Here is a 27,134-nt window from a genome sequence, read left to right on the forward strand (position 1 = left end):
AAGCGATGGGCGTTTGGATGGGCGTGGCCCGTGTGTGTCATTAAAAACAGCACACGGAACAAAAAAAAAAAAAAAATCGCTACGGGAAGCAGATGCCGGCGGCCCGCTGAGGAGCCTTACCATTTTCCCATTTTCCTCGGAAAAAATAAAACAGAACACACACACTCTCGGGCATCAGTCACTCAGACAGCAGGTTACCTGTGCCACCAACAGCACTCTTTCTCTCACCTGTGCTTATTTGCATGGCTGACAACATTGTTGTTGCACCCGGAGACATTGCTGTCTTTATTTTTGTTCGAGCGCTGGATTCTCAACCAGCGACATTTCACAAAAGTCGACAGCGCGAAATTAATGGAAATTTAAAAATTGCATTTTTCGACATCAGCGCGAGGGACAAACGAAGGTAAGGGGTTGACATTGTGGTTTTGCCTGTCGCTGAGAGATAATAGAGTTGAGTTAAATGGTTTTCAAATTTCAGTTCAAGGCTTAAAGTACCACCTTTGAATGCGAATGTTCTCCGGCTGAAATTCTTTCGTTTACCTTGAACCATTAATCGTAATTAAAATGTTTGAATTTTCGGCTTACCTGCAACGAAAAATAAAGAAGAAACAAAAGTTAGTTTTTTGTATTATGCATATTTCATATATTTAATATAATAAATTGCATTCACTCAAATACAATTAAAATTTCATCAAGTGAACAATCAAAGTGCATAAAAAATGAGCTCTCCTTTAGGGGTGGTTTAATTTTTTTTCGCTGTTTGCTGATTGCATTAATTTTTAATTTTGCGTGTAAATATCGACGCCACCATCGCCGCTCTGCAGCAAATTGTTGGCGCAATTAATTTGTAGTTTTACGTGTGATACGCCCCCTGTTCAACTGCGGTAATTAAACTGCGTCTGCCACGCCCCTGCCGCCCACACGGCGTCATGTGTCAGCGACAGCAGAACAAACGAACTATGCAAAACAAAATGAAACCTAGAAAGAAACAAACAAAACAAAAAACAAAGTATGGCACTGGACACAGGACATTGTGGGGCTTGTCGCAATTTTCCTGCTAAGTGCACATGATAAATTAATGATTGAATGCTCGTGTGTGTGTGTGTGTGTGTTCGAACCGGCAAATCGAAGGACGACGGCGTCTATGACAAAGTGATTAATTGTCAGACTGCGCCAAAAAAGGGGCGGCGAAAATCAGGAGGGTGTTGTAACTAGAGTAGGCATATATAGTATATCCATCGACCAATCACAGGTAATTTGTGCACTTTTTGACGTGACTGGTCCCAAGAAACCCGGCCATGTAAATAAATCTGGGGCTTAACACTCACCTTTGCCTGTTAAGTGGTTCGTCGTGTGAATTACCCCTCTTTCATGCCCCCTTTTTGGCTGCTATTAAGTCAAAGCAGGCGTCGTTAGGGCCCACATATGAAAACTTCTGACTAATTGATTGGGCTACTTTTGTGCCCCGCCAGTGAGGTCGAAAGAATGAAGCTCAATTTTGAAGGCGTTTCAGGGCTTTAGTGGACTTCAAATGAAAAATTAACAGATATTTAAGGTAAAATAAAATAAAATCAGTTATATAGAGAAATTCAGGAAAAACATTACGTATACGCAGTGTCGCAGTAATAAATATTTAAAAGGAAACAGGATTTGCATGGGCTGTAGGCTAGCAAATTATTTATATGAAATAAAGGTAGTGAGTGCCAATTTCTCTTTAAATAAAAATAGACAATTTGTAAATTTTAGTTTAACCCAAAATCCAGAACCACAAATAATGTAAAAATAAATTTACATTAACTGACAACGACAGTAACTATGTGTAAACAAGAGCTTCATGCGGTCAACTGCAAAAACTTTGACAGCAAAAAACAAGAGCAGACATGAAAACAGAAAAAAGACAAAAACTTAGCAATACTCCATCCAAATCAAAACACAGCGAGACAAGTTTTAGGCCACCCTAACACAAGGGCATTGGAACAGCTTAATAAAAACCCAACCACAAGATTTTTTAAAAAATGTTTATTTCTTTTATTAAATGTAAAAGCTTTAATATGTATGTTTTAAAAACAACTCCAAGTGTATTAAAGCAGCATACCAAATAAAAATGATTAAATCCATTATTGACCTGAAACAAGTGAAAACAATAAAGTCATGCTCCATTAAATACCATGGTGCCTGAGGCAAAAATGCGTTTTAAATAAATTGCATTCTTATGCAATAAATTCTTGTTTGGTTTTATTTTAAGCTGTTTTTTTTTTGTTTATATTAAAGTGCTTGAAGGGGAAAAATATCAAAAATGCAGCTAATATGCAAATATTAGCTTTAACATGCATGCGGGAATAAAACAAATATCCCAAAGAGTTCCCAAGACAAAACAAAACATGGAGGAGACTAAAAAAAATGGGAGAAAAACCAAGCAGGAATAATAACGAGCTTTATGAGAAGGGATTTGCATATATGCATGTGTGTTTGGTGTTTGCATGTGGGAGAAAATAGCCACCACAACAACTGCAATTGCAGCTAAAAGAAAAACTCTGTTTCTCTTCTTTTTTTTTTAGCCACCACTGGCAACAATAACAAGGAACCGTCAGACGATTGTCCTTTGGCCATGGGCATCATCCTCCCGAGTCCTTTGGCATGTTGGCTGTGTAGAACCCTGCCGCAAAAAAGCATTTCCACAATCCACTGTCCCTGCACAGTTAACGGTATTTGCATGTAATTAAATTTTCCACTCGGCAACTGCAAACTGCAGCTGCTTTCTCCTATTTGCACAGGACTGTATAAAAGCGGAGGTCGGTTTGGTGGGACGATGTTGGTGATTCTATGCCCCAATGCAATGATTTTTTCAACTATTTTTTTTTTTATTTTTTGATCAGAAGGTGACCTCATCTTGTTGGCCAGAAGTTCTGCCGTTAAGTTTGTAATAGCCACAAAGTGATGCCAAATGTCTACGGACCAGAAAATCGAAAAAAGACATGGAAAATGTTACACATTAGCATTTTCCATGTCTTATTTCGATTTTCTGGTCCCTAGACATTGCCTTGAAAAAAAGTTTTCACAACTGCATAAGGGGAAAATTAAAGTCTTAATGGAGGTTATTTATATAACAATTTTGACGTAAAATACTACGTTATTACATACCTAGTACATGCCTCATTTTAATTAAATATTACTAATTAAAGAATTTTAATGATATGTTTTTAATTTATTTTAGAAGCTTTCAGATATATTACTTAACTCTTTTTCTGATTTGTCTTCCTCGGTTTCTATAAGCTCATTGCCAGTGACGCTTTTCCCACTGACCTTTGACCCTCAATCGTGTGAAATACAATTTTCAATTATCGAAAGATCTCTGCAATTTCCCAACCTCCTCAGCAACAAATGCAAATCAATTTCCCGGCAAGGAGCCAGGCAATCAACTCGGCCAAAGAGAGCGTGCGAAACAATGCCGGCAAAAACAGCCAATAAAAATAAGCCAAAATATAAACAACAATCGGCTAGAGGCAACCACAAAAGCAAAAACATTCCACATGCGAGCGGAATCACAAAGGCCAGGAGCTAGATTGAAGCACAGTAAACATTTGGCCATTTTGGCGAATGAACTTTTTATGAGGCCGAGCCAAAAAGGAGCAGTGCGGCAGAAGCCAGCTGAAAGCTAATCCCAGCTAAACAATTTTCTTGGCCACACCAATTTAATGCTGCTGGCTCAGCGGTGGGCGGGATAAAACGGAATGAGCTGAATCGAATTCAATTCCGACAAAACACTCGATATAAAGCAAAAATTTCTATTAAACCAAATTGTTGCAAGCGCATAACAAAAGTCAAGGAGAAGGAAAACAATGGGAAAAATTATTGGTGGCAAACGAAGGGTAAATACCCTTGTTGTTCTTAAGGAAAAATCATAGGGTAAGCTGCCAAAAGTGCAGATGGGTAACAGACAAACAACAAAATAAATATTATGAAATAAATTGAAATAAATTCCATGTTAGTATTTTTTTTGTAACAAAAAATTAAATGTAGTCCAAGGAAGACATGTATAACTGCTTAAAATTATCGCAAATCATAAAAATTAAAGGAACACATATATTTTCCTATCCACTAAATTAATTAAATTAAACTAAAAAATTAACTTGCATTTCCTTGTAACTTAGCACAAAATAATTTGTTTAAAAGATTATAAAAAAAATATCAACAACGTAGTTCTCTAAACTTTTTTATTAAATACTAACCAAGTTAACCTTCTTTAATTAGAGTACAAAAAGTTTGTTGTCAGACAAATAAATGTACTGAGGGACCGAAAAATAAACAAATTCGCACATAACGCACTTAATGAATAAGGTGTAGAAAGAAAGGTAAACAGATACTTAACCTCCAACGAAAGAAAGGCTGCAAACGAAATAAAAATCAACAGAAGTGAGATTAGGGGTGTGTGAATATGAATAAAACGGCACAGTCAAATGAAACAAAGGAAAATGTAAGCAAATAATAAAAAGAAAACAACTAAGCGCTTTTCCTTCCCCTCCAGCAGTCGGAAAACCCCAAAGACCAACCTCGGAATCCACTTGGACATGGACCTAAAGGTGTGTGTTTATCTATGTATGCGGTGTGCGTATATGTTCACCAAAATGAGAGTGTTTGTGTGGGGTTTTCAACATATAATTAAGTGTCTGGCAAAGCGCAGCAAAGTCACGTAATTCTATTTAAGATTATTTAATAAAAAGCACACGACGAGCACAGTTAATTAAAATTTTCTCTTGGCTTTCATTTGCATTTCGCTCGTTCTCATTCACTCAAAGCGTGTTACGCGGCGTATGAGTAATGTCCAAAATGTACTATGGTTAGCTTTGTGTTTAGCCGCGAACTAAGTTTAATTAGATATGTCTTTGTTTCTAAGTGGATTAAAAATGTTTAAAAAAAAATGTATCATTTTAAAAAACTATACACAACGTATCTGCATATTTCTCTATATCAACAATTATAAAATGTGTAAGAAAATTAAATTTCAACCTTAGAATGTTTTGACATGGTTGAATATTTCAAAAGCTTCATATTAGTTTATTTATTATACTGATTTCTTTCGCTTGAATTAAAACAATTTCCTTTTTTATATTGAGTCCATATATCAAATGAACCTCTAATCCAGAACGGAACTCCGAAATTGTACTGAAAAACGTTGTAATAACATTCGCATTCGTATCAATGTCACATCTTGTTTGATTTATGCTTGCATAAAATATTAAATATAATTTCTTTATGCCCATTTCCTGGCGGGCAATTACACAAAGCAAAAAAGCCAAAAACAAATGAAAAATATGCAAATTTTAAAAAGCTCACATATAAAGGTAGATAGGGCTAACCAAAATACGTTTTTCTGTTTGTTTCACCGCAAAATGGCAAATGGCAATTTATGTGCATAAATGTGTGTGCATAAAAAATTGCCACACAAATTTTAATGATGTTCGCAGAAATATTAATGTAAAAAGTCTCCGAAAAAGGGCAAACAAAAATGAATAAATTTCGACATTGTAAAAAACATTGTAAATATTTTATAAACAAAGAGAATTTTTTCGCATATTGATAAAAGATTTACAAATAATTACGGCGGCTAACCAATTTTGGGCTTAAAACAAAACTGAATAAAATGGGCAAATATTTTAATTAATTCTAATGGTAGAGAAAAAGTGTGAAATTCTCACTGGCATGCAAATGGCAAAGTAAAGGGCGTGGCAGACATTTCAAGAATGTCAATGCTAGACGTTGTTGAAGCCAAAACAATGCCAAATGGGCCAACAAGTCAGGCCAAGTCAACCGACAAGCGGACAAGTTGGCCAAAAACTTGACCAACTTGGAGAGGCGTTAGTGGCAGGAGACGGGGCCAAATCGTCTGTAACAACCAGCAGTAAGCTTGAATCCATCAAGGTAACTAGCAAGCCCCTCATCTCCGCCCCTCCGCCCCACCATCATCCGTCTCCCACTCTGTTTGATTGGTTTATGTTTGATTGGCAATTTCTAAAAATAAAACAAAATTCTCTATAATACAAAATGTATTTTGTGTGTATTGGTCTGTTTGCCACTTGATTGCGGTTTTAGACTTTTCCACTTGTTAAGTCTCATTCCGCAGACGAGTTTTGCTTGGCTAGTCGAGTCGAGTCGAGTGGAGTGGATATAGCGGCTGACGTTCGAGTTGCAGTTTGCCGACCGTCGGCCTCTGCGCCTCTTCAGGCTTTAATTTAGAACGCTGAGCATTGAACGCGGCCCGAGAGTTGCAAGTGGCACATTCAGCACGCAGCCAGAAAAACTGCAAAAGGTGTCGATTGGATAGTACCCTATGGAGTATACCAAATTACCTTAATTTACCACAGAAATATCCTAGCTAAAACCAGAAAAGGGCTTGAACAATTTCTGAGCTTGTAATTTTTTCCCAGATTACACAAATTAAAATAGCACGGACGTACAAACTTAAGTCGACAAAATATGAGATATGAAATTCTTTGAAATTGGTATTAAGATATTTCTTGCTAACATATATTAATAGGCTATATTTTATTTCCAAATTGTTTGGTGTGAATTTAATGTCTCTTTGCTTTAGAATATAAATGATGTCTTTTATAGTTTGAAAAGAAATGTTGCCTTGTAATTTTTGGAACTAATATACCCCCATAAACCACTGTGAGGCATACAAAGAAAGGAAAGAAAGACAGATAGACGGCGCTCGATAGGCTGCCAGACAGATAGACAGAGACAGAGGCAGTATGGGTGCAGGTTTCCAGGGGGTTTCTAAAGGGGGAGGCCCCAACGGGGGGGCAAAGAAAGACAGTGCAGGCAATGAGCGTATAAAACAAATTGCATACCGCTGCAGAGGAACCTCTCAGTAACAGAGACAACAAGAGCAACAAAAACAACCTGCAATAAAATAAATGAAAATGCGCTTGGAAAAAGCATTTCAAGTGCATTTGAGGGGGAAAATCAAAGGGGAGAGGTAGAGTAGGGGAAAGCGACGCATTAAAGCACGGTCAGACTGAAAACTCAGGCCCCAGACACAGACGGTTGTCTATTTAAACAGTCTGCAAGTGGTGGGTGGGCCAAAACCGGGGGGAAGGCTTGCAGGGAGTTGTTGGATGGAAAGACTGGGCCTAAAACCAGAATCGACCGAAAAGCCAGCGAGGCATGCAATTGTTTTAGGCCTTAAATAACTGTATTTTCCGTTCTGTTCAGTTCAGTTCAGTTCCGTTCCCCTGGCCATTTTGGGTCGTTTGGCGCTAAGTGGGGGGAGGTCCCTATATCCCCTCCCCCAGAGCAAGCGAGATAGGACGAATGCTAAAGAATGAGAGAGAGCGAGTGCGAGAGATAGAGAGGTAAACACTCGGCAAAATTGCACATGCAAAATGTTATGGCATGTAATTGATGTCATTGTATCAGCATGGAATGCATCGAAGACATGGCATATGGATATATAGATACGGACATTGATCGTGCCCGTGATTTATGGTTCGTTAACTTTCACCCGGTCCCGCGGCCGCCCACAAAAGCGAAAATAAAAAGGCATAATAAACATTTACCATGTGGGATAAGGTGACAATGGAATAAGTGGCTCGATGTTCGGTTGACTGCATGGCGATTATAGCGGAAATTGATGGGGGTTATTATGGTCATAATTATGATAGACAAAAGGGGTAATCGGAGGATATATGGATGGTTTCCAAAACCATCAATTTCTGCATCTCTACGTGGGCACTAGTTTATCTGAGTTTTGTTGGAATAATTTAAACCAGCAAGTTTAAGGACAACTCACAATAGTGATCTATTGTACCCAACATACTAAGCCCTTCCCCTTACTGGAGACTCAAAATTGTCCATCCTTTTGCTTTTTCGTCAGAGTTTAAATTTGAAATAAACACTTCAGTATTATATAAAAATCCAACTTGTTAAACTCAGTTTTTTTTTAAGATATCGATATATGCAGTTAATGATTAGCGTGCTAGTATATAACTGAAAAGTGAAGGTCTAACAAAAATTACCATATACAAATTTCATGTCGTGATAAATTTGTAAAGAGCTGTCAAAATTTGTGTTACAGTTATTGAACATAACAACATTTTTACAACCCAATCGGCTACCAGTCACTGTTTAATTAGTGTTTGAAATTTAATTTCATAAATAAACATACATTTTTGTATTTATTTTCATTTTAAAATGCGAATGCATATTAAATTTTCACCCGTGCTAAAATTTTTAATTCCAAATAAAAAGTACTTATTAGTGCCAAACAAAATTTGGTTAAATTAACTTAAGAAAACGTAAAGTAGTTATATTTGTGTTATAATTAATTTACTAGAAATATTCAAACATATTTTTCTTAAAAATTTTTTACCTTAAAATGCTTATATATACCATTCCTCTATTTTATCAATTTTACTCGCATATCCCTTCTCCTCATATATTACGATTGTCAGCATTTTTCAAAAATTTTCTTAATTTTAAACGTCCATCTATTTAAACTTTAGTTCTATTCGATTCGGGAAAATGGCAAACTTTGTCTAAATGATTGCACATGAATCACGCGTATGGAATGTGAAATCAATTAAATGGAAATCAGCTGCAAAAAAAAATTGAAAAAGGAGGAAGAGTTGGTCAGAGGGAGAGATATAGATAGAGAGAGTAGCGATAAAATACCAGACAATGACAATCTCCCGAGAGGGACAGAGGCAAATGCGGACAAAGAAAAGTCCGTGAGCAGGTGCATTGACTGTCAAGCTCTAAACGCATTTTCCTCCCCTCGAAAACCCCTTTGGGCCAAGTCAGTTCGGCGTTAACTGGCTTTGGCTTCGCCGCTGGCTTAGCCATTCCATTCAAAGAACGAGGCGAGGCTAAGCGGATGCATTAGACGATGTTGGATGTTGGACAACGGCAAGCGGAACAACGCCAATGGAAAAAAAAAAAAAAAAAAAACAGGAAAAAAGCTTTGCAGAAAAGTGAAAATTAAGAGGGGAAGGAGGAGAAAAAACTAGTTGCGAGTGGGGAGAAATTGTGGGGGGCAGAACATCTTCCAATGACGCGAAGCAAAGACGTTTCTAACGGTTCAACAACATTGAAGCTGGATTGTGAACCGAGATATAGGAATTCGCTATGAATGCTCTATAGTCTCTATCTCTTTCTGTCTCTGTCTTTCTCTGTCACTCTGTTGCTTCACTTTTGCTTAAGCAAGTTCTCTTTGGTCTCTGCCATCTATACCCGCCGCAAAACAAGATTCCCTAACAATGGCCATTAGCAATCTGCAGACTGTTGCAGACTGTTGTAGCAACGGCAACAACTTTGTGTTGCTTTATCTGCGATTTTTGCTATTCCTATAGACAAGTCGGTCCATCCAAGCGTATAGGCGACAAAAAGTTGTTGCCGTAGTCATCGAAATTGCAGACGTCTAAGGTTTAACGTTGTCAGTGCACCACGGGGCGTATGAGTTTGCTTATTAGCAGGAAAGTAGATAGGGACAGTGGGTTAGATATAATGGAATAGTACATTTAAAATAAAAAATAGGATACAGTGAGGCAGTACCATAAAGGCAATAGCTAGAAACAGTTGACCAAAGCATAAATGATATGGACTCTAGGATTTGACACACACTTCTGGGAATGGCATATCAATTACACTTCATTACATGCGTTTACGAATGTTCAATTTTGTTTTCAGTTAAATGTCTTAAAAACGAAAACGAAAAGCTTAGAGCAAAATGGCTCAAGTTAAATATTGAAGTACTTAATTTTCATTTTGTTAACACATTTTAAAGACAACAACGTTCGCTTCTATGCCTTCGTTTGTGCATCCGAAATTTTGGAATTATTTTTGCGGTCGTTGCCTTTGTCAACTCATCAGCAGCAGTCTTTTCCATTTCCCTGTGACCAACTAACTTCCAGCATTCGTTAGGCAAAAATTTTCCCAACTTCAGCTAGTTAACTATTTCAACTCCCCGCCACAACTTCCTACCATTTGCGCCAATTTTACACAGAGAAGTGGTTTTTGTACAGTTTTCAACGTGTAATTTATTTTAATTAACCAACTTGACAAAGACAAACAGCGAAGATGAAGTAAGAGGGAGAAAGAGTCATCAAGGAGATCTAGTAATGAAATTTCATTTATTCATAATTCAATTAAAAATTTAGCAAACATTAAATTAACAACTTGATTAGCACAATTCACGAGATATTTAATGGGATTAGGCAGGCAGAATTTAATTTTAGCCAAAACGCTTTCTCCGCGTACAGTAATTGCCATCAAAATAGAAGCACCCACAGCAGCAGCAGCGGCAAAAGTGATAAAAGAAAGGGGGGGGAGGGGGTAAATCAGCACAAGCAGCAGTAGCGACAGACAAATTATGAAGCAGGCAATAAACTTCCGCTCAAAATTAGCGCAACTTCCTGGCAAGCCCCAAAAAGAGTCCCCAGCCCCCTCTCGCCTCCGCCCCTGGCCACGCCCACAACGCCCCCGCTAAAAAGACGCTGACATGCCAAGGCAGAGAGTAGGCGAATGGTGATGACGCTGACAGCGGCGATAATGATGATGGGAGATGGGAAGGGCGGTGGAAATATAAGGGGGTGTCGCGTTGGTGTTGGCACGTCCTCAAACTGTTGCAGTGATTCTGCAGTCGGAAAATTGGGATCGCTATACCGTGGTTATTGGTTTCGTTTCTAGAATTTAAGTTCTCTAAACGGCAGAATTTATTAAATTTGCTTTATAAAATCCATAAATATTTATTTGGGCTACAGAAATTTCAAATATGAAATACAATTGAATCCCCTCGCTACTTTTACTTAAGGATGTATGACCATACTAATAATTGAGATAATATAAACTGGTCTTCAAAAATAATGAAAAGTAACCCAATGTCAAGAAGTTAAGAGAATCAAACATTTAAGAAAAAAATATCCAACAAGAGCCAATGAATAATGGCAACGAATTAAACTTATTGTATTCATTGTTCGCAACGTTATATATCATGGTTCAAATTTACTATCGCTTAATAACCTTTTACTTTCGGTTACAAATTTGGCATTCCTTTTCCCAAGATATTTACCTTTGCTTACTTTTACTTTCGTTTTTTATTAGCAGAGCGTTAACTCAACTTGTTGTTGTTATTTTTGCTGGTATATGTTGTTGGGGAGTGGCCACCCAATATGTTCTGCTTGCTTTTGGCGTGCTTTCCTTAATTTTTTTATTTTGCGAAAAGGTGGCAAGCCTGGCAGACAAGTGCAGACACACACACACACAGAATCACACGAAACACAACCGAAACTTTCAAACAAAAGGAAGCTTTTTTATTCCTTGTTATTTAATCGACAATTTCGATTTCTTTGGAAGTAATTACACTATATTTCAAATGTTTAAACGTTAAAGGGAAGCCGGAAAATGGGAAACAGCGGAGCAAAAAGCAACAACACGACGCAAGTACAAACAAATGTGGCGGCTGAAAAAATCGATAAATTTGTCGGAGACGCTGGCGTCGACGCCGACGCTGGCAGAGCAGCAGGGGCGTCGTCAAAGGGGGGTTGTTTGGGCTGAAAGCACTGGTGGGAATGGGAAAGTGTAGGGTATTGAGCCAGACACGCCGGTTGCCAGTTGTTATAGCTGCCGTTGTTGTTGTTGCTGAGGCTGCATTAAAATCAAAGTTCAGAGTTGCCTAAAGTTCAATTCACCTCTCTATCTCTTCACTGTTGTAAAATTTGTTTTTAACTAATTGTTTTGATATTGCAATGGAAAAAGTTGTGTCTTTTTTAGCGCGCCCGTGGAAGTTTGTTGTTGTTGTTGGTTTTATTTTTTGATGTAGGCTTGTTTTTTGTTTTTTGGGGGATATCTCCAGTTTCGATTCGTTTTCGTCTCGTCGACCCGAGCAACGAAGTTCAACTAATTGCCGAACGTGCCGGGCTCTAGACTCTGAATCTGAAACTGAAGTCTCTGCCGGCGTCGCAGTCGCTCTCTTGGCAGCGCTGCCACCACTGCTGCGGGCGTTGCATATGAGTCGAGACTTTGGCTTTTATTACCCAGTACTCGGGGGTATCCAGGGTATCATGACTCCATTTTTCCCATTAACTGTGTTATTAAACTTACGTTTTAGATCTTTTTTACTTCTACGAATAAAATAAACAAATAATAGCCAAAAAACCAGGATCAAATTAAAGAAGACGAAAAGGAAACTCCAAGCCAGCTTAAAAAATTATTTTAAACTATGCTTCCAAAATACCCACAACCACTTTATATTTTGCAGCCCCACTGTTATAATATTTCATTAAATATAGAGTATTTTCAAATAAAATAAAGTTTCATTTATGCCTAATTGCTCGATTGTTTTATTTAAAATTAATTTGATTTTGCCAAGGTAGATAAATTTAAGTTTCAAATTTCGATTATCCTTAAAGGATATAGGAATATAGAAAAACGGGTATATTATAGTCGTTATATCCTAATGTTCCTGTGTCTGTCGGATTTTTTTTACTGTTATCGTTTGGCGCTCTCTCGCATGCAACTCCAGTGGAGCCAAAGGTGCACTGGTACGGGAAATAGTGGCAAAAGGGGGGAGGAATGCCAGCAGGTTTTCCTTGGCTAGACAAAAGCAGATGTTGTGCACAGAGAAAAATAAATGTTGATAAAAAGCATAGATATTTGAAAATAAATGTATTAAGCTAAAAAACAACATATCAAGACTATAAGAAATTTTTACTATATATATATATATATTAAATAGTTTAATTGACACATTTGCTGGTGGGCTATTCGACTGACAATGTATTTGCTGATAAATGTCTTAATTCATTCGTGACAAAAGTTTGAACCCAATTAAACCGGGTTTCATTAAGTTTTTGAATAACGTAGCTCTAATTCTGCCATAATGCTAATCCTTGTGTATTTCACAAGATATATTTGCCTATGTATCATTGCTAATAGATCCTGAAATCTTGAAATTTATTTTTGGTTTTTTTTTTTCTCAGTGTAAAGTTGCCGGGCAAGTTGCACTGCGCTCTTCTGTTTTGTCTGTCTCTTCGGCTGTCCGTCTCTTTCTGTCTGTTTCTTCGGTCTCTTTCTATTGCCGGTTCGTTGCAAATATTTTGCCGGCCGCTCCTCAGTCGCTGCCACCGTCTCTGCCACTGCCGCTGCCTCAGTCAACGTCGACGTCAACTGCAGCTGAGAATGCGTCTGTTATTCTGTGGAGCGTAGCTTTTGTTGTTGCTGCACTTATTATTGTAACTACTGCTGTTAGTCATTTTCTGTTTTGCTCTCAACTTTATTGTTGTGGAGACGGGACCCAGGAAAATTCAGACAAGAAAATTGTTATATTCTTAGAAAGAACCTATTCGGTTTTGTGGTCTTTGAAATTTAACCAAGTAATATCCGTTAATCTTGCTCGTTTCATGCTAACGTTATTTTGGGCATGATGTGGTCTAAGAGATTTCTGTAACCCCTTACATATGAATTATATCTTGTGGTCAAAACTTGACCACAGAGTTGCTTAAAACTTGCTCTATAAAGTAAAGTAATAACTGTAAAATGAACATAAAATATATTAAACTTAAGATATCAAATTATAATTTATTAAATTAATCAAATTGTATATGTATTTATTACCACATTCTTATAAATCTCGTAAGACATTTATTAACCCATTAAAAAGGAATAACGAATAACGAAAAAAATATGTGTTTCTTTCATTATTAACTCTATATTTATTTTCAAAATGTTTTAAAACGTAAGCCCATTAAATTCGCATAAAAATATAACAGTTTTGCCACATAATCCTTAGTTCATATAAGCTCCCCATTTTCAAAAGGTGACAACTTTATGATATAATCCCAGCGAAAATGAAGATTATCCCCAAGAAAGCTAAACTTTATTTACAACTGAAAGAACCAAATTTTATTGTAGGCAAAACCGAGAAACTTTTTGGCCAGATCGCCAATTATTAACAACTTGCCAAAAGTCACCCTTGTTAAGAAAACCACAATGGCAACAAAAAGTATGCGAACGAAATCGAGAAATGTTTGTTTTGGGGCAATAAAAATCTTAAACAGAGATGGGAAGACTTCCACTCATATCGAGAAAAGTTTCAAGTTCTCCTTTTGGCGAGTTCAAAAGGGAATTTGTCGGCATTTCAAGAGTTGCGGTTTAATTGCAGACCGGGAAAACTTTCTTCGAGGTGGTGGCGAAAATTGTGTTGGCAGTTGCAGTCGCAAGTTGCTTGAGTGGCATGCTTGGTGCATTATTAATTAACCATGAAAATGGCACCAAAAGGAACCAGCTCGCTATCTCCTTCTCAAAAAGATTTTCACATGTCAACAGCAGCAGGCGGCAAAAGGAAATCTCTTGGATGCCGACGAGAAATCTCAACTTAAAGCCGCAAACTTTTCCAAAAGTCTTTACACAAACAACAAAAAAGATGGCAAAAATTAATGCGCGTGTAAACGAAGGCACGAAACAAGGGGGATGGTATCTGTCGGTGTCTTATAGAAAAAGCTGAAAAAGTTTGAACAAAAGAACTAATGCCAGAGGACAAAAGCTCCAACGAAACTGAAACCAAACAAAAATGTTGCTAACGAGTAGATAAAATAAATACAACATAAAAAACAAGCAAGAAATCAGCAGCAAAAACAATAACAATAACAGCAATAAAACGTAATCACCAAAAAATAGGAATGGAAATGGTAGCTTTTGGGGATCCGAAACTTGAATTCTCTTGCATTGCAACTATTTGTACGCCATGTATTTGAATTTGGTTTTGGTTTAAAATTGTCTGTCGTTTTGTTTTTCTTTTTAATCAATCTTACTTATTGGGCAACAAAACTTGTTAAAGGATTCGGTTGTGTAAAGTCTTATAGAAATTAATATTTTGCCTTTTTGATATAAAATAATTGAGATCACAACTCATTTTGTGCATTTTTCCACTCAAGAATTTAAAAATAATTATATAGGAACATTTGTAATTTATTAATAGCAAAACTATTTATATAAACATTTGACGATATAATTGGTATAGAATAATTTAGGGATTAAAATCTTTAATTAAGCACTTTGTTAATATAAAGCAACCCAAAAAGGAACTTAAATGCTTAGTATTACCACTACCCTTTCGGAAAAGTGAAATAAATCCTGGGAATAATCTGCAGTCATACGTCACAGCAGGCAGATCGGTAGTCGTAGAAAGAGAAGGGGCGAAGTGACAAAAAGAGACGGAAGCGTGGGAGTTAGGCCAAAGGCAAGCAACTTTTGCAGTTGGCTCTGCCGCTTTTTGCCAAATGCCAGCGAAGGCCGTTCGACTGACAAAAGTACCGTAAAGCAAGCTAAAGGCCCCCAAAGAGCGAGAGAGGTGGCTACAAAGAGCGAGCGAGAGGGGCAGAGTTCCAAGCATCCTCCAATGTCCAAAGATGGGTTCGTTTTTTTTTTGTCTATATCTTATGGCTAAAACCTGACTGCAAAACATGACAAAAAGAAACAAAACTAAAACGGAATGTTGCTTGACAAGTCAGCAAAGTCACATGGGCGGTGAGGGGAAAATGTGGGGCAGATAGGTGTGCAGTGGGCGGGGGGTGGAAGGCGCTTTGCTAGAGGAACATCGGAAGACTTAGCCAACCATGGCGAAAGCTTCCCAGTTCTATTCCCTCTCAATGCCTCTTTTGAGAAATCTGGATTTGTCTGTTTGGTAGTTTTTCTAGTTGCTGTTCTTTTTTTTTCAGTTTAAGTTTTATGCTTTTTCTATGCAATTTAATGGGCCAATCATTCCCAGACAGATGGTGACGATACTTTTGTTTGCAGATACTTTGATCGGTTAGAAAATTAAATCACTTTTTGGGTGTATTAAAACAAAGCGGAAAACTTTATTTTTCTGTAATACTGACATCGAATATATCTCAGGATTTAATGACTTTTGCCAAAAAAAATTATTATAAAAGTTTGTAAAAATATTTATATTGTGGAAAAAACATTTATTTGAGCACTTAAGTTTCACCCTGAGAATAATTTCAAGAGTTTATCGGCATGCAAATGTTATGGTCAGTGTGACAATGTCCGTTTCTACTTTTTCTTTAAAGAACTTTTCTTTAAAGAACCTTTTCTTTGTATATAACCTATACATATATCGTGCAAATCACTTAAGTCAGGTGAAATACCAGTAAAGAGCCCTCATTTCAGTTACGCATATTGAGGAATGGGGGTAGGGAATGCAAAAAACCCCTAAGCATATGCTGAAACTGACGGCCCTTTTTCACTTGGTCCCCAATTCTAAATCTCTGGTATACCCTTGTACACCCCTGGTAGCACTCTTCGTAAGCCCCTCTGACACCCCCCAACCACCGCTTGACAAGTAGCCTACAGGCAACGAAACGGCGCGTTTTATAAGCTAACCTCCACAAGGATCCCTACCAACTTTTGCCACCCACTTCCAACCCCACGCCCCCATATAGTGCCATCATCAAGGTTACACACTTACACTGCGATACGCACATATGTGGCCTGTAACACTAACATACACGCACAAGAGGCTTTGTTATTACGTCCGGAGGAGGTCTCGCTTTTTTCCCGTAGAGCTCTTAACCGTCAGCCAGTGGCTTAGTCCGCAGGGAGCCATCCGGAAAGGTGAGAAAATATACGTGTATCGCACAAAAAAGTTGAACAAAGTTTAGGTGCACAAACTTCAAAATTTCTTATGGCAGCTGGCTTATAAAGATTGCTAAAAAAAAAGGAAATCAAGGATAATTGTATAAGGATATTGTTCATACCTTTAAAACGAAGTTTAAGGTAAAAATGTCGAATGGTTTCTTTAGTTTGAAAAAGGCAAATTTAAAAAACATTATATTTTATGAAAACAATTTTAACCTATTATTAACTATGATAAATAAATATATTGAAGGCAAGAAACAAAACGAAGCGATTTATCACTTTGAATAAGTTATTTCAATTTTAGTTAACAGCTTTCGAAATACTTTAACAATGTTTAATTTTAAAAATTTTAGAAATAAATTAGAAATAAAATTCTTTATAGAAATAAAATTCTTTAAAATTTATATTCCCTTTTTTGTTAAATCTAACCTAAGGTAACCGAAATAGGGATCAACAGAACTAGAACTTTGAAATTTGAGCCCCTTTATGGCCCATACCACTGTATTGCCCCCAGCACCGTTTCGATCATTACGCACGTAAAGAATCCTTGCACACACGCCAATTTATACACATTCATGCACGAGGATAGAGTACACACACCTGAGGACATGTAAATATGTTTGGCTACGCATAGCCAAGGTATAAACTCATTTCGTGCAATTTCACCTTTCTCTAATTTTCATGTTCGGTGGCATTAATGTGGGCGAAGAGGGGTGGCGGGGAAAGACCACCCACCAAATAGCCCAAAATGGTGACATTGTTGTTTAAGGCAGAGGCAACGATGGCGACACCGCATCTAAATCATGAGCCCGGCTACAACCAGCATCACAAGAAAGGAAGAAACAAAGGGGTTTGGTTACACCCCGCCTGTCAGTGTAAGTGGCTATTGAAAAATATCCACAAGCTAAGGGAAAAATCTCACTAGCAGCCATGGTTTTAGCACATGGCAAAATCCTTTTTAGCACAACCGAAAAATGTGATACAGTCTAGATTTTTAAACACATATTTTGGCACACACAAAAACAATTCACCAAAAAAAAAAAACGAAACTATTTTTAAATTAATTTTAAACTCAATAAAATGAGTATTAATTCACACAACGAAAGTATTTAATTAAATTAAAAAAATGGTAGTGATGTAATCACAACACAACAACAACTTAGAATTCGATTAGAATTGATCCCATTGTTAAACTAACTACAACCTTTAAATTAAAATTCTTTTGTCACATCCTCTAGCTCAAAACTAAAATGATCAGATACTCAAAATAATTTATATAATAAATTTAAATTTTCTCCTTAAAAGAATTCATTGTTAATTGACTTGAGGTTAATAGTTAATTATGGAAATTATTGAGTAATCCTTAAATAACATTATTGAAAAAAACAAATATGTTTTCCTTTTAGATGTAAAAATCTTTTACCTACACACACAGCTTTGGAAAACCTTTAGAGAACAAAACTATTAGTCTGGAAAGGTGTGGCCCACGCCTCAAGCACTAACAAGTTGCCCCTAATATATGGATATCGGCTCCAGGCTATAGGATGTACACATGTTTTGGTGCCCCGGGCTCAAAAAACCGGCAGAGGAAACCTTAACATGATTAATGTCGTCGAGTGCGGTCTGCTAGGTAGGTATAGTGTAACCTGGCCTGATGTATTTTCATGGCTTGCATTAAAAATACATGAAATTACATGCAGGCAATCGAAGAAGAAGGACGACGGACGGCCATCTCAAAAAACATCAATCGATATTCCCTGCGTGCTTGTGTGTGCGGTGGAAAAATTATGAGAAAATTCTACCGGACCGGAAAATCTCTGTCGAAAAATCTAAGAGCCCGAGCTCCTGGTGTTGGCCATTAAAAATCCAAACATGCCATTGAGACAGAATGCGTGTCTGTCGGTGTATATGTAAGTATCCTGCTGAGCCAGCCATCGTCGTCGGATTCGAAAAGCCGGTGAAGCACTCTGGGGCATCCGCATCCTCTCCGTTTACTGTTGGCCATTGGATGTTGGGTGTTGGCCGCTGGATGCTGGCCGTTAGTTGTTTTCGGCCACGGAGAAGGTGCGTGTCAGCTCCAATGGGATGCCTCGGCTTCGGCCTGGCAATTAGCCTTGACAAATGTGCGGCCGGCAGTTTGGTTTAATGGATAATGTACCTGGACATGGTATGCGGAGAAGGACGATGGCTATGCCGAAACGGAGCGATGGCCCCAAACAAATGTGAATTTACTGGTAGAGACAGCAACCGCAGCAGAAACCGGAGTGTAAAAGCACATTTTAAGACTTAAATGTGCATCCGACAGGTTGGAAAATTATTGTTATTCTTTCAGGTTATGAGAAAAATTTTAAATTTATGGCAACAATAGTTCTTTGTCTTGTAGTTTCTTTAAACTGTTGTTTAAAGCAAATTTACCTAACTGGGCTTTGTATTCATCCGTTTAATGGGCTTTAAGATGCAGTTTTACTTACCTAAAAAGAGACAAAATAAAGAAAACTTTAGTAAAGGAAAGTTCAAAAGGGAGAAAACTAAATTTCTAAAAACTCTAACGTTTTTGGTAAGCTTAAGCCAACAAAATTTCTTTTAATAATAAATTTGGATAAATCGTTTGATGACAATCTCAAGTAATTATACATTATATAAACGAGAGCATTTTCCGTTACCTGTATTGTAAATGTCACCATAAAATAAAGACAACTTTAAGAAGAAGTGTATTCCATCACCCTGTCAAAATGTATCTTGAAGTGCCAACCGCAAGTTGAAAGATATTTACGCATAAACTAAGAATAAAAATCAAACGAATCAGCAACAATTTTGCATCATAAGCGAGGACACTAAAAGAGCGCACAAGGAGCGCACTTTCAAAGTACGGAAAAGAATATCCTGTCAAGAGTTTTTATGCTTGCGACAGGCGTGGCGGTGGAAAAAAAACCAAAACCAAGACGCTGGGATTCATTAAACTTTCATGACCAGAAACGAAACAGTGAGCCCATCTGGTTATATATATTTCCAGGACGAGAAAAGGATTTGGTTGAGGGCTTTATGAAGAGCGTATGGAAAGCAGCAAAGTTTATGTGGCCAAATGGAAAGCAACTGCCAATTGGCATACAACTCAACAACTGAATGCCACGCACAGCGACAGCCGCAAAAAGATACACAGTTTGTAGAGAGAAGCAAATACAGATACGAATACATACATATATACATATAGAGGCAGGCAGTTTTATGACTTGACTGGCGCCCAGTTTCTTCGACATTGGGCATTTTACGAGCTTGGGGAGAGGGTTGAACTTGTCCTAAGAAATTCAGCTTTTTAGCTTGTTACCAACTTTTCTTAAAGAAAATGGCAGAGGGGAAAAACTTCTCGAAAATTAGAGGTGGAAAATCCGTTTTAATTGATGTGACCAAGCCCAAAAGTATGCTATGGCTTTTCATCGAACTGGATTCTATGAACGTGAGCAGAAAACAGAAATTCTCGGAAATATTCAAATGTCAAACCAATTTATTTTCCTCAAAGGTAGTTATTTTCCTTAATAAAGTAAAGAAGAGGGGGAAACAGCACTGCAATCAATCTTTGAGTGGCAATAAAAATATGTTAGGTTTAATTGGAACGAAACTCGATAAGAATTATCTTTGGATCCTGTTATCCATAGAATATATTTAATTGTAGAGTAATAGCTTTTTCTTATTTTCAGAAGTTTTTTTTTTAATTGCAATTGTGAGTGTAGTTAAACAATAAAATAAATATATAATTGTATAAAATTATACACGTTTTTGTGTTTAGAAATGAATTTATAATATTTAAAATAATATATTTTTAACAACAACTCTTTTTAATTTAGTAAAAAAAACAAAAAGACTGTAACAGATACGTCATATAGAACTTGCTGAAGCTTTAGAGCACCGTTAAATCATTTAAGCATATCACACAGACTGACCACCAGAAAGGCGATAACAATTGCAGTTTCATATAAATATTTGTAAAGTCCCCTCGACAATTTCCATTTCAATTTCAATTCCATTAGCCTCCTGCTGCTATTGACACATCGTTGTCTGACCAAGTGAAGCTGAGAACTCTTTGCGACACATGGAGAAAAATCAACAAAGCTGATGGGGACTCAGAGGTCCTGCCAGCAAATGACGGAAGTGCTGATAAAAGGAGTCACAAAGGCAGTCAGGATGTGGCTGCAAATGTTTCCGCTACACAATGGACAGGATGGATGCGAAATGACCAGGTGTTTTGGGTGTGGGCGTGATTATCACACCCATTTATAATCAGGTTGGGAGGCAAACTCATCAACTTTTAATGTTATTGACAGACGATAGTCTCTAGTTCGGGATAACATCCCTTTTTTCTATTCTTCTCTTTTTACTGCTGTCTACACCTTATCGCAAATGACATAAAAACTTTGGCCAAAGTTTATGCACTTCTTGCACTTTGATGATGATGATGTGCAGGATGTCTCTCGTACCCGCTTCCTCGATTCCCCCTCCTGAAATTATTCAATCGAATGACTGTTTGTTCTGGTTCTTTCTCTTTTTGCTGGTTTTACTTTGTGTGACCAGGTTACAACAAACAGACCACGAGCAGGCAGGAAAGATTCCAGCAGAATAGAAACCAAACCAGAACGCTCCATCCCATCACTTCTCTACAAACATTGTCAAAGTACAAAAAAGAAAAAAAAATCTGAAATTACACACACTGTTCGGATGAGCGGAGAAGTGGGGGCAACTGCTGTTTGTCTTTCGTGTTGGGGGAACAAAAAATATAAAGCAAGGCAAAGGCAAAGGCAAATGCATTGGCTCGGAACTGACAACTCGGTTAAGCTAACAATATTTGAATAGCAAAACCCAAGGATAATGCATGAGTTGGTCAGGTTAGTCTGACAAATCTGGCTAATGGCAGGTAAGGGGCGAGGGGGCGTGGCCCTGCACTACTGCTATTATTATTGACATGCCCCCAAGCTGCCGCCCTTCCCTCTGTCTGTTTGCATAAAGTTGAGGAACATATAATTCTTGAATTTTACACACAATTCGTAGATCAACAAAAGTTAAGGCCAACAACTTTTGTCAGATATCGATGAGGTGGAGGTGGTAGAAACTTTTGTACCAATAAAAAGAAAATCTATACAAAAACTAATCGATTGTGCAAACTACAGAAATGAGGACCGGTTCTTTATACGTTGTTACGTTGTATACCTTTGGACTTAAAAATTATAAAATATAAGGGTCGATTTGAAAACTTTGCAGTTTTAAATTCAGAAAAACCTTTAAAAAATAAGAATAAAAATGTATTAAACCTCAGGACTCAACCACTCAAAATAGCTTATGGCCTTAATTAATACCTTCGAAACACAGCTACCCAGCTCAACTGTCAACTCAGTTCCTCAACTTTGTAGAACTCATGACAAATACATAAATTTACCGAGAATTTTCTATCAGTCAGAGGCGCATGTATAATGCATAAGGATCCATCATCAGCAGATTGCAGCAAAGTGCGAGGAGTCAAGTGAAAAATTCCAACCAAAACGACAGAAATAATTTACAGCACGAAAACAGTGGGAAAAGTGGCCGGAAAAAAGCGAAGCGGGCTGAAATCGAGTCAACAACAAAGCAATAAAGTCAACGAAATTTGATGCCGATTTAATAATTCAGAAATTTGTTCATCACAAACAGACAGCAGCTGCAATTGATGAGACCAAAACCCGAAAAAAAAGAAATGAAATCGTAAAATATAAAATGCAAATAAAAATTGGTTTACATATAATATATCCGTCTATATGTATGCTCACTCGCCTGATAAACATCGCCGGATGTTCAATATTAAATCGTCATTGGGCATTAAAAATTAATGATTATTTAAAAAGACCCAAAGTCCGGGACGCAAATCGGCTTGACAAAATCGAGAGCGCAAGACAACGAGTACCATTGTCAACGAGATGAAAATAAATGAAAACGAAAACAAAGGTAAAATAAACAGGAAAAACTGGGCAATAAAAGAGCAACCAATCAAAACCGCGGCTCTTGAAGTTAAGCAGCTTTTAGCAGGTAAGGGAAGTGAAATTCAGGTCGGGATTGTAATGCTATTAGCTTTTCGGCTGTGAAAGGTCAGCGGTTAACGGTTAATGATTCCACAAAAAAAAACCAATTGTAAAAAAAGGTTGGTGATCAATTAAATCAACATTGAACTGATGAACCTTTTCTGGGTTTGTTTAATTTGTTTTCCCCTAAGGTAAAGGAAAACTTTTGCGGGATTTATTTGTGCTCCTGCATTAATTTACTTTGTATACATTTCATTAACAACTATAGGGAAAATGTACTTGAAAGCCGGAGGAAGTGGATTTGCTCCATAAGCATGTTTTTTTTCGCTGGCGCTTATTTGAATGAAATGTAAATTTACAAAACGTGCACAAAATGGCGAAAATGGAAGGGAAAACGAAAAGGGTTAGAACAAAACCCCAGGAATAACAAATATATATATATGTGTACACGATTTTTTTTAACTTGACACAACGCACAATTTCGCGGGTTCTTCTTTTTATACACCCCCAACTCGTTTAAGGTACCCCACTCAATTTTCCTTGTCTCCTTGGGTTTTTTTGCTTGGCTTTGCTTATGTGCGCACAAAAGCGCGCTTCATTATTTTCGTTTCCGTTGCCCCTCTGTGACACGCACACACACTAATGAAAGCACACACAAGCACAAAAGTACACTCACATAAGCGAAAGCTTTGTAGGCTTTTCTCATTTTGCTTGTTCGCATGTAATTTAGTGTAAATTACTTTGAGTAGAAGCCCATCGCATTTTCAGGCAACACACATAGACAGCCTCATTCGTTCAAAAGAATGCGAACACACACATAAATAAAGGACCCTAAACACCAACACACACATGTCTAGAAGCCGTCGTCTGGTAGCATAATTTTTAATTGTATTTGCTTGACGTGTTATAAACGGTATAAATTTATGCTACACCTCAAGTCTCACCCCATTTTCCATTTCCCCAGCCGCTTTCACATCCTAGTAAATGTACGAAAGCAAAATGATTTTCTTTGTCTCCTTGAAAATTTTTCTTTGTCTGTTGAAGAAATACATTTAAAGACTTTCTTACTATGGCAATTAATTGTTAAAATTGAAACGGCTTTGGCCTACTAAAAAATGTTGTACCTGAAATATATAACCCTGAGGGAATCAAAAGGTTTAAGTACTTTTTATGATCCCAAGTAAAAATTTCCCAAACAAAAAATTTCTTTAAAATGGCATTTGTTTCATTTTTTTATAAGCTTAAATGCACATTTCCTTACAATTTTTGTTTAAGAGTAATTCCTAAATATTTAAAATTCTTAAGCATTAGTCCAACATATAATTCGCAATCACAAAACTCAAACCGATTTAAATTAATGTATGTAAACTTTTAAATCCTCTTAAGCAGCAAACAAATTTTCGGCATTACCGCAACTTTAACTCCCTTAAAAGCTTTTCCTTAAGCTCATCTGCATAATTTAGGCAACAATAAAAACACTGCAGAACAACACAATACCGAGCACAGCTGAACACATGGGCGAAAACTAAGGAAAACAAACGCAAAAAGATGAAAATAGAAATGAAACAAATCTCTCAAATAATCCATTAATGCGTCTTATCCTGGGAAATTTCCCGTGCACAGCCGGCAGTCGCCTTTCGTCTTTCATTCAGCGAGGGGGGTTTTAAAAAAAATTAAGCACACGTATTCCAGTTATGGGTTAATAACCCCTGCCCCATAGTTCGTTATGCAGTAGAAGGCGGGAGGGCACTTAATATTACTAGCGTAGCACTCGATGCAGCTGCTGCCCCCAAAAAAGGAAACGGGACGGAAGGGGAAACAGGGGTTAAAGGCTGCTGCAATGGCGGCATCAAGCAAAATGGCGGCAGGCACTCACAGACACGCACACATACACGTGCTGGAAGAGGAGAATGGCGGTCGTTGAGCATATGCATTGCATGCATATTAATAACACTAAAAACTTGCCACGTCTGTTTTCCCATTCCACAGCCTTCCCGCCTCTCCTTGACACCCCACCCCAACCCCTTCACATCACACGTAGACAGAAGGACAGTTGAGTTTGAGTGTTAGTGTGAGTGTGTGTGAGAATTGAATTGCTTCAAGTGCCCTTAAATTGCCCTCATTACATAGACAAACACGCACACACATTTGTGTTGCTACAGCTGCGCTTTTGCAAAATGGCCACACCCACATTCGCCCACTCGTCCTATAATCCTCCCAATGTCCCCTTTCAAAACCGACTCCCGCCACCCGCCTTCTGCCCCAACCACCACCAACACTGCAGAGCACTCACACATGCCACTTTTCATTTCCGGCTTTGGATTTTTCACTCTCCAGAGTTGCAGGTTCTTCCTAAACACAGCATCATCACAAGCTGCATTAGCAGAAAAGCAGTAATAGCAGCAGGACAAGCAGGAAAGCTGGAAAAGCAGGGGAAAGGCGGAACTGAGCTGAGCAGCGGCCACTCATCTATCTACTTATGCCTCATATGTTATCTGCTTGCACTTCTTTACTTGGCTTCTGATTCTACTCAGCTGGTGTTTAGCTTTTTTCGCTGTTCCACATTAAGCATACGCCCTGTATAACAAACTTACGCAATGGATATTATCTGAAGTGTGTACTACCAGGAAAGTTCATACTCTTTATAAATCTTTATAAATCAAGCATTTCGTAAAGTACTCGTATCCTCTATAAACGATTTAGGGTAAGTCTAAGCAATCTTTTATCCTTGTAGTCCATTGAGATTAAATTTATAAAACTCGAATAAATGTAAGATGTTGTTTTTTCTTATAATTTGTTCTTTAATTGTTTTAAAATTTTATCGAATATATACGACTTTAGTTAATAATTTTCTAAAACATATAGTTTTTTGGTAAAACAAAATAATAAATATGTAATAGTATTATTAAATGTTTGTCAAATATTTAGTTATTATTTTTATAATTTTAAATACAAATTTTATTTATCACTAGATAATTCTAAAACCCTTGGAATAAAGTAAGGTTTGAGAAGGAACGAGAAAGACGAAGTGCCACCCAAAAATACAAAAAGCTGGGGAAGGTGGCAAACAACATTTATGTAGATTTCATTTCTGTTCCATTTTCTAAGTATTTTTGGGCAAATTAAAAGCAACTGAAGCGACAGTTAAAAAAAGGAGAAGGGAGTTAGTGAAAAGCATTCTCGGCATTCTTGATGGTGCTCGAGTGCAATTTTTGGCTTTTAATTTGGCTTGGAATGCGGTCAGCTCGTAGCCTCAGTTGCATGCACATTTATAATTTTTAATTATTCCAATGAAATTGCTGGGCCGCAAGAAGCAACCGAAAATTGCCACGACAGACAGACTCTGAAAGTCTTTCGGCAATCTCGCCTTTTCTTTTTATTTGCTGGTAAGGGAATTCTAATAAAAATAGCTTAGCGTCGTCGGGCAAAATGTCGACACTCTGGATGGGTCGGATAATGTGCAGTCAACTCAGACAGGACAAGCCGCAATGTGAAGTTGGCCGCATGAAAATTCAAACACAAAAGTTCAATTTAACGTAAATACTTTTTAAGTGGGGCGAGGGGAAATCGAAGGGTAAGCCAGCTGCCAAAGTAGCTGGCATCTCCGCAGCCATCAATAGTCGTCCGCTTTCCTCAGCAATTGGCAAAGCCAAAAGTTCGAGTGGGAAATGCCAATGGGAAATGCCACCGAGGAAAAAACTACTTAAGGCTGCGTTCAACTCGCAGGACGAGAGGAGGTTCTTCGTCGAGACAGGAAACGAGCCTCAGAGCTCAGAGTCAGGGAATGTCGAATATGAAATGTGACCAGATGATGCAGCCTCAGAAAGGAGTTAGCCATTCAAACTATTCCGAGAGGAAGCAGCTGCAGCGGCAACTACATCTGGAGAAATATGAGATGTACAAAATGAAATAAAGCAATTGCGGGCGACTGTCAGGAAAAATAGTGAGAGGAGCAACTGGCTTTCTCGTTCAGAAATGTCCAAGTTATGTGACAAGAGTGAAGAGCCAGACACGGAATAAGCACTTGTGGCAAATATAGATGCCTTAAGTGAAAAATTATTTTCGAAATTACCTTTTCTTCAGCATAATATACCAAAGAAACTTAAACCATTTTTATATTACAATTCTAATTTTTGGTATTTTTTTTTTACATTTTCCAGAAAAGCTCTTATCATTCTTTGAAAAACGAGAGACTCAGGCCAAAATTATTACATTATCGAACTTCTCCAAAGATATTTCAAGCGACTTAAATGTGACAAACTTACAACTCTTTCCAACCCCCTTAAGTCCCCCGAACTTTCCATTTACATATCGCAACTCGCAACATATCTACGGATGCCAACAGACCCTTTTGCCATTGTCATTGTAACTCGCCCTTTTTTGCGCCCCCTCGTCGATAAATGTGGGCGTGGCAGCAATGTGCACAGACAGACAAAGCACATTTCCGTCAAACACAAT

At 37.7% G+C, this 27,134-nt stretch overlaps 1 protein-coding gene across 4 annotated transcripts in view; it reads right to left on the reverse strand.

Moving 5' to 3' along the window:
• LOC108147427 (protein alan shepard) overlaps positions 1-27,134 on the reverse strand; it is a 127,812-nt gene that overhangs the window by 84,186 nt on the left and 16,492 nt on the right. The window lies entirely within an intron of this gene.

Source organism: Drosophila elegans, unplaced genomic scaffold (genome assembly GCF_018152505.1).
Source record: "Drosophila elegans isolate 14027-0461.03 unplaced genomic scaffold, ASM1815250v1 contig_208, whole genome shotgun sequence".
Taxonomy (NCBI): Eukaryota; Metazoa; Arthropoda; class Insecta; order Diptera; family Drosophilidae; genus Drosophila; species Drosophila elegans.